Here is a 7,074-nt window from a genome sequence, read left to right as displayed (position 1 = left end):
AAATCCAAGAAAACAACCAAATTCATAATAAAGTTTGGTATTTATTATAATTCTGATTTATCTTAATTATTATCTCGAATAATAATTATCCTCTCTCTTAGGAACTATAGTTATCTTATCATAATATCTAAACTAATTCCTTCCTCTATCTGTTAGGGTTTTTGCATTTATCTTAATATTAACTATAACTACCCAAGATAATTATCCCATGGTAATATTTATCCTCTTTTTGTTAGGATTCAACATAACCATAATTATCTTAGATAATTCCAAAGCCAATATTCAAAATATCCTAGTCACCCTTATCCAAATTTAAACCCCTTTCCTAGAGAGAGGATAATTTGGGTTGGTGGACCGACCCATGGATTCTAAGAGATAACCCATGGGTCTTTGGGCTTCCATAATAAGAAAAAATGGTTTCCATGATAAACCAAATAAGCTTCAATAATAAGCTCACTGTGCTTCCAAAAATAAGCCAGTCATGTTTCCATAATAAACGAAATGGGCTTCAATAATAAGCCAATTGGGCTTCCCAAATAAGCTAGCTATGTTTCTATAATAAACGAAATGGACTTCATTAATAAGCCAATTGGACTTCCCAAATAAGCCAGTTGTGTTTCTATAATAAATGAAATGAGCTTCATTAATAAGCCAACTGCTTCCCAAATAAGCCAGTTGTGTTTCACTGGTATGTAATAGCTTGTGCGTTACGCACGTGCACCATTTTAATGGGGTACAAACATCACCCCCTCTTAATTCTCAACTGGTTGATGGATTAAGAAAAATACGATACTTGCTTTCTACCACAAGGTATGACCTGGACTGTCTTACTTCAATTAATGTTCATGTACAGAAATTTTCCACATATGAAATATTACGCACGTCTTTTTAGCGGGTCCACGTCCACTTTACGTGAGAGACTAAATTTTTCATAAACGCTTTGTTGAGTGACGTTTGTGTGTCGAGGGTCACGTGTCATTGTGGGATCATTTGCTTTTTCACATCGAACTAACTACTCAATGTTACGTTAGCTCTTCTCCTTACTTCGAGACTTTATAAGCCATGTATAGTTTGAAATCACATTCATAGTAGCACGTATATATATAAAGACTTTTAGTTTAAGGGAATATGCAGACTCACTTTCCATTTCGCATGAATACTTTGAACAATTGTAACTCCAACGTCTTTTTGTACGCGGTACTTTTAGTTTGTTGACGATTGTCCCATAGCGAGGTAACTTCCCCATAGTCAAGTACATGATTATAGCTCACTGTAGCACTTTTCGGGTTTATGTTTCCTTGAATTCAACAAGAACCGCCATATCCTGTCATTATTCGGCTCCCTCAATTTGATCCTTGTAATTTGAGACTTTAATTCCAAATGAAATACCATTATTGGAGTTTGTGTCCTGCACGAAGATCTTGAGCATGTCTAATATAAGTGGACGTATCATCTGTCTTCCTTTCTTTGCTCTAATAACAGAATTTGAGTAGAGTAAATTTATTTCGTTTCTTTTTCTCACTCGAATGCAGGTTGCTCCGATATCTTGCTAGGCACATTGATTGCCCATATGCCCTCATCTGGCTTAGAATTTTCCGACTCAACGTCCTTGTGTCTGTGATTCATGAATGTACGACAATCTCTGGTGTACAAGCTCACTGTCTCTAATTTTTTTCATACAATTCCTTTTTTTTTCGCACCTTCTCCTTTACCAAACGCTTTTCGTTTTCTCCTTTTGTTTCATCTTTTATTTACTGAAACATTTGTGCTCTTATTCTTGAAGTACTTCTATCAAAACACTTCACTTTTATTTATCTCTTTTCTAGAAAAACATTGCGAATATTTCCTTGATAAGAAACACACTTCGTTTTTGTTTTTCTCTTTATTAGAAAAACATTGAAAGTATTTCCTCCCCATGCTTTCTTTAGTATTTTCCTTTCGCTCCTTTTGTTCCATTTTAGCTTCGGCTTAACTATATTAAAATATTTTCTTTTCGCCTTCTCTTTATTTGAAATACATCGCAACAATTTCCTGACAATCAAAATATTTTGTTTGTGTCTTTCTCTTTATTAGAAAGACAATGCTAGTATTTCTTTAATAAATACATGCAAAAGGGTTCGCAATTGTAATTATAAACTCGATTTATAATATAACAATTAGTGAGGACTTATTTCCCAAGGCGTTCGTTCGTCCAACCTTAACTGCCCCCATTACTTGAAATGATACTGGATAAAATGTCTTTTATGTTCGACTTCTTTAAACAAATTGTTTTTGATTCCGTGCTTGCCATCACCTTAGCCGCTCCCAATATCAGTAGAGATATTCCCAAGTTACAAAGACGCCCCCGGATGAGGCGGGAAATAGACTTACAATATCAATCATTTCTGTTGAATGCCCATTGACTCATAACCGATTATAGCTCGCTTGCTGGTCTTTTCAGAAGAGTGTCATGTAACTCGAGAAAGATTCCTGCAGTATCCTTTATGTGCCTCAGCGAGTAATTGATTTCCTACTTGTTGAGTCATCCTACGCATGCGATTAGATTTTTGTAACGTTCTCTCTCGATCAGGGTGCATCTCCACGTACTTTCTAGTAACTTTTCATGTCTGGTTCGTGTCATCTAGAAGTTGCTGACTTGCATCTTAATAGATGTGCATAACCCTTGTCTCTAATATCTTCAAACTGATTGCCTCCAGTTACTCCAGTATCGTCGTATTGTGGTGATCCTGTAATGCATCACTCTTGCCTTAATTAGTGCAAACACGACGTTTAGCGGTAAAGGTATCGTGATATTTAAAAACTTTTGATAATTGACGACGGTATATCGTGTTGTATTCGATTCCGCTGCTTCTGATAGGCAAGTAAGAGCATCTGTATGCATGTTTTCAAGCCTTGGCTTGTGTTTGAAATTGAAATCTTCAGATTTCTTCGCCAGTTCATTTGAATCGGTTGTTAATCAGATTTTTCGCACCCCCAAACGCCTTCAGTTTTTAAACGTAAAATTGCGGCCTCATTTCATCCCCGTATAGTTTTTTTTTTTTTTGCGAGATGTGTTTAATTTAATGATCGTCAGAATGGTCATCCCCTACGACTTCTCCCGATCGATCTGTTGTTGGTTATACAGTGACTTTCTTCGAGAATGTTAGAGATCACAGTAACCATCGTCTTGGCTTCCATGACCGTACTGGCGGTCGGCTTATTATGCTTATAATCCTGCTTCCTTCAGATAATTACCTTCGGGCATCTCGTCTATCATGTGGTGGCCATCATTCATGTCGTACTCGCCATCCCTTTAATGAAAGTTGTGCACGACAGTGCGACATGACACTTCCAGTATGGGGGTTGCTCACTCCTTCAATTTCCCTTCTTTTTCCAAACTAATATCGCCTCCTCCTCTCTATCTTCAAGGTATGACACTGTTGCCGCTTTTAAAGTTTCATTTTCGGAAAGATTCACCAAAAGTGTAGGATCTCGTCTCTTTTAAAAAATAACCAAATTTATTGGTTTAACAAGAACCGCAAAATCTTCAGTTTGAAATGGTGTAGAGGCCTCCCATAAAATTTATTAATTATTTTTCCTCTTTCTATAATTCCATTGCTCCCGTGTTTTTATTGCTTCTATCTACGACGCTCCAAGCTAATACCAAAAATGGTAATCAAATCCTTCAAGTTGTCGACGCTTTTTTTGATTGGTTGTTAATTTTTCTTTCAAGCTCCTTAGAATTATTGATTTGGTCATGTTCCTTCGAAGAACGTGTTCGTTTTTTTCTCTCTTTTTAAGAGGTAGTGCATCCCGTTGCTGCTTTTGCGAAATACCTGGTGCTCCAGCCCTGCTTACAGTTTCTCTGTGAAATAATTTTTTGTTTCTTTATTTCTTGGAAGTCAACATTGTGTTTCCTTCTTACCGGGGCTACTACTAGCAACCATTTGGTAAAGTAGTAGTTAGCAGACAACTAACAAGTATCTGACGACCCGATCTGCACCGGAAAATGGACCTATAATATCCAATCTCCTTTCTTGAAGGGCCAAATAATCATAAGCGAATATAGCTCGTCTTCTCTAGAAAGATTTTTACAATATCCACCATGTATCCACCATGCGCTTCTTTCCAGCATTTGTTGCCCTAATTCTGGAGTAATGCAACGCAAAGTCCTCATCAACGGATACCATTCATATGCAGAGGTTTGCAATAGTATCATTGGCTCCCAGTGAGTATATTTCTTCCGCGAAGATCCGCGGCCGTTTGAGTCGGCAATTGATGTCTCAAAGGCATAAATCAGTTTAGAAACAAGAGCTAGTTAGTTTTGACACTCACTAGTTATGAAAAAATTGAACCGATAGTGATAACCAAGACATCATTCAAGTATGCTTCTTAATATTAGTTTGTGCCAGTAACGTCATGGTTTACATATTCGACCATAGAGGTGGATATCCTATTACAAACGTCCTATTGACCATATATTCGACCATAGAGGTGCATACCAAATGTAGCGAGAATAGGAGTTCGCTTACTGGATTCGTTTACAACATAAAATTTATGTACGGATCTAACTACTTAGAATGCTCAATAACACGTGGAAGAGTATGTAACTTGTCTTTTAACAATAGTTCTAGCTATAACATGGCATAATATTAACTGAGCAAATTTGTTTATCTTATTTAGACAAATCAGAATGCATAGTGAAACAGATCTTTAATTTAAGCAATACTTAGCTTGCTTTTCGATGGTGGATAGCCTTTGCGTCCATCCATGATTTTCCACAAGTGCACATCGGTTTTGGAATGTATTACCCTTGCGATTGTGACTTGTTGATTAATTTGTTGGTTTCTCATAACATGATTATTATGAGGCCTCGATGTGAAAATGATTGGTCAGAACAGATGTGACGAGTTTGTGGGAGAACACGATTCCTTCAATCGGTCCCCTTAGTCGGCGCCAAAAGATGTTGGTGCAAAAATATTCATCCCAACACTCTTCGAGATATATGTAGATGGATGAAATCTCCATCGTTGATTTGATTCCACCAAAGATGTCGAATAAATTATGATTGATCCAGATTAATCGATCTCCAACTACTGATTCAAATCCACAAAAGATCGCTGATGCGAATGATGTTGAATGATGGGAGTACCTGCAAAAAACACTCCGATGCTAAAATCAGAGAGAGTTTCTTCACAGGTGTGTCGTATGGAAAATGATTAGAAAATCTGTCCCTTTTGAGTTAGGAATTTGCCTCTATTTATAGGCAGAAAATAGGTCTAGCTTTAGAGTTTCCATAGTTATCTTAATAACTTCCCTTACCTGTACAAATCCAAGAAAACAACCAGATTCATAATAAAGTTTGGTATTTATTATAATTCTGATTTATCTTAATTATTATCTGGAATAATAATTATCCTCTCTCTTAGGAACTATAATTATCTTAAATATTCATAATATCTAAACTAATTCCTTCCTCTATCTGTTAGGATTTTTGCATTTATCTTAATATTAACTATAACTACCCAAGATAATTATCCCATCGTAATATTTATCCTCTTTTTGTTAGGATTCAACATAACCATAATTATCTTAGATAATTCCAAGGCCAATATTCAAAATATCCTAGTCACCCTTATCCAAATTTAAACCCCTTTCCTGGAGAGAGGATAATTTGGGTTGGTGGACCGATCCATGGATTCTAAGAGATAACCCATGGGCTTTGGGCTTCCATAATAAGCAAAAATGGTTTCCATGATAAACCAAATAAGCTTCAATAATAAGCTCACTGTGCTTCGAAAAATAAGCCAGTCATGTTTCCATAATAAACGAAATGGGCTTCAATAATAAGCCAACTGGGCTTCCCAAATAAGCCAGATGTGATTCTATAATAAACGAAATGGGCTTCATTAATAAGCCAATTGGGCTTCCCAAATAAGCCAGTTGTGTTTCTATAATAAACGAAATGGGATTCATTAATAAGCCAACTGGGCTTCCCAAATAAGACAGTTGTGTTTCACCGGTATGTAATAGCTTGTGCGGTACGCACGTGTACCATTTTAATGGGGTACAAACATATATCAAAGAGTTATATCCCTCTTTATCGATTCAATTCTTACTCAAGCAAATAGAAATCTGCGAGTCTAATTGAATACAAGAGAAATCACTTGAACGGTACCAAAGACCAATGTTCGAGTGTCGATCAATGTAAATCAACAACCAGAGGTCGGATATTCTAATTGATTGAACTAACGCACAACCTGTGATATTTTAATTATATAAAAAAATATAATGCGGAAAATAAATAACACAGACACCCGAATTTTGATAACGAGAAAACGGCAAATGCAGAATAACCCCGGGACCTAGTCCATATTGAACACACACTGTATTAAGCCGCTACAGACACTAGCCTACTGCAAACTAACTTCGGTCTAGACTGTAGTTGAACCCCAATCAATCTCACACTGATCCAAGGTACAGTTTCCCTCCTTACATCTCTGATCCCAGCAGAATACTACGCACTTGATTCCCTTAGCCGATCTCACCCACAACTAAGAGTTGCTACGACCCAAAGTCGAAGACTTTAATAAACAAATATGTATCACACAGAAAAGTCTATGATAATAGATAAATCTGTCTCCCACAAAAATACCCACAAGTTTTTGTTCCGTCTTTTGATAAATCAAGGTTAACAGGAACCAATTGATAAGCCGGACTTATATTCCCGAAGAACAGCCTAGAAATATCAATCACCTCACAATAATCTTAATCGACACGGTGAAAGAAGATATTGTGGAATCACAAACGATGAGACGAAGATGTTTGTGACTACTTTTATATCTTGCCTATCGGAGATAACAATCTCATGCCAATCGTTATGATTGTACTCAACACGATAGAATCAGCAAGATCAGATCACACAACTACAAGAAAGTAGTATCGGCCTGGATTCACAATCCCAATAAAGTATTCAAGTCGTTAACCTGGTTTACAAGAAGAAGCCTAAGGTTAAAGGAGAATCGACTCTAGCTTATATAACTAGTATCACACAGGAGGTGTGGGGATTAGGTTTCCCAATTGCTAGAGTTCTCC

Source organism: Papaver somniferum, unplaced genomic scaffold (genome assembly GCF_003573695.1).
Source record: "Papaver somniferum cultivar HN1 unplaced genomic scaffold, ASM357369v1 unplaced-scaffold_33, whole genome shotgun sequence".
In the NCBI taxonomy this organism is placed as follows: Eukaryota; Viridiplantae; Streptophyta; class Magnoliopsida; order Ranunculales; family Papaveraceae; genus Papaver; species Papaver somniferum.
The sequence above is the reverse complement of the archived record's forward strand: the minus strand, read 5'-3'. Positions refer to the sequence as shown.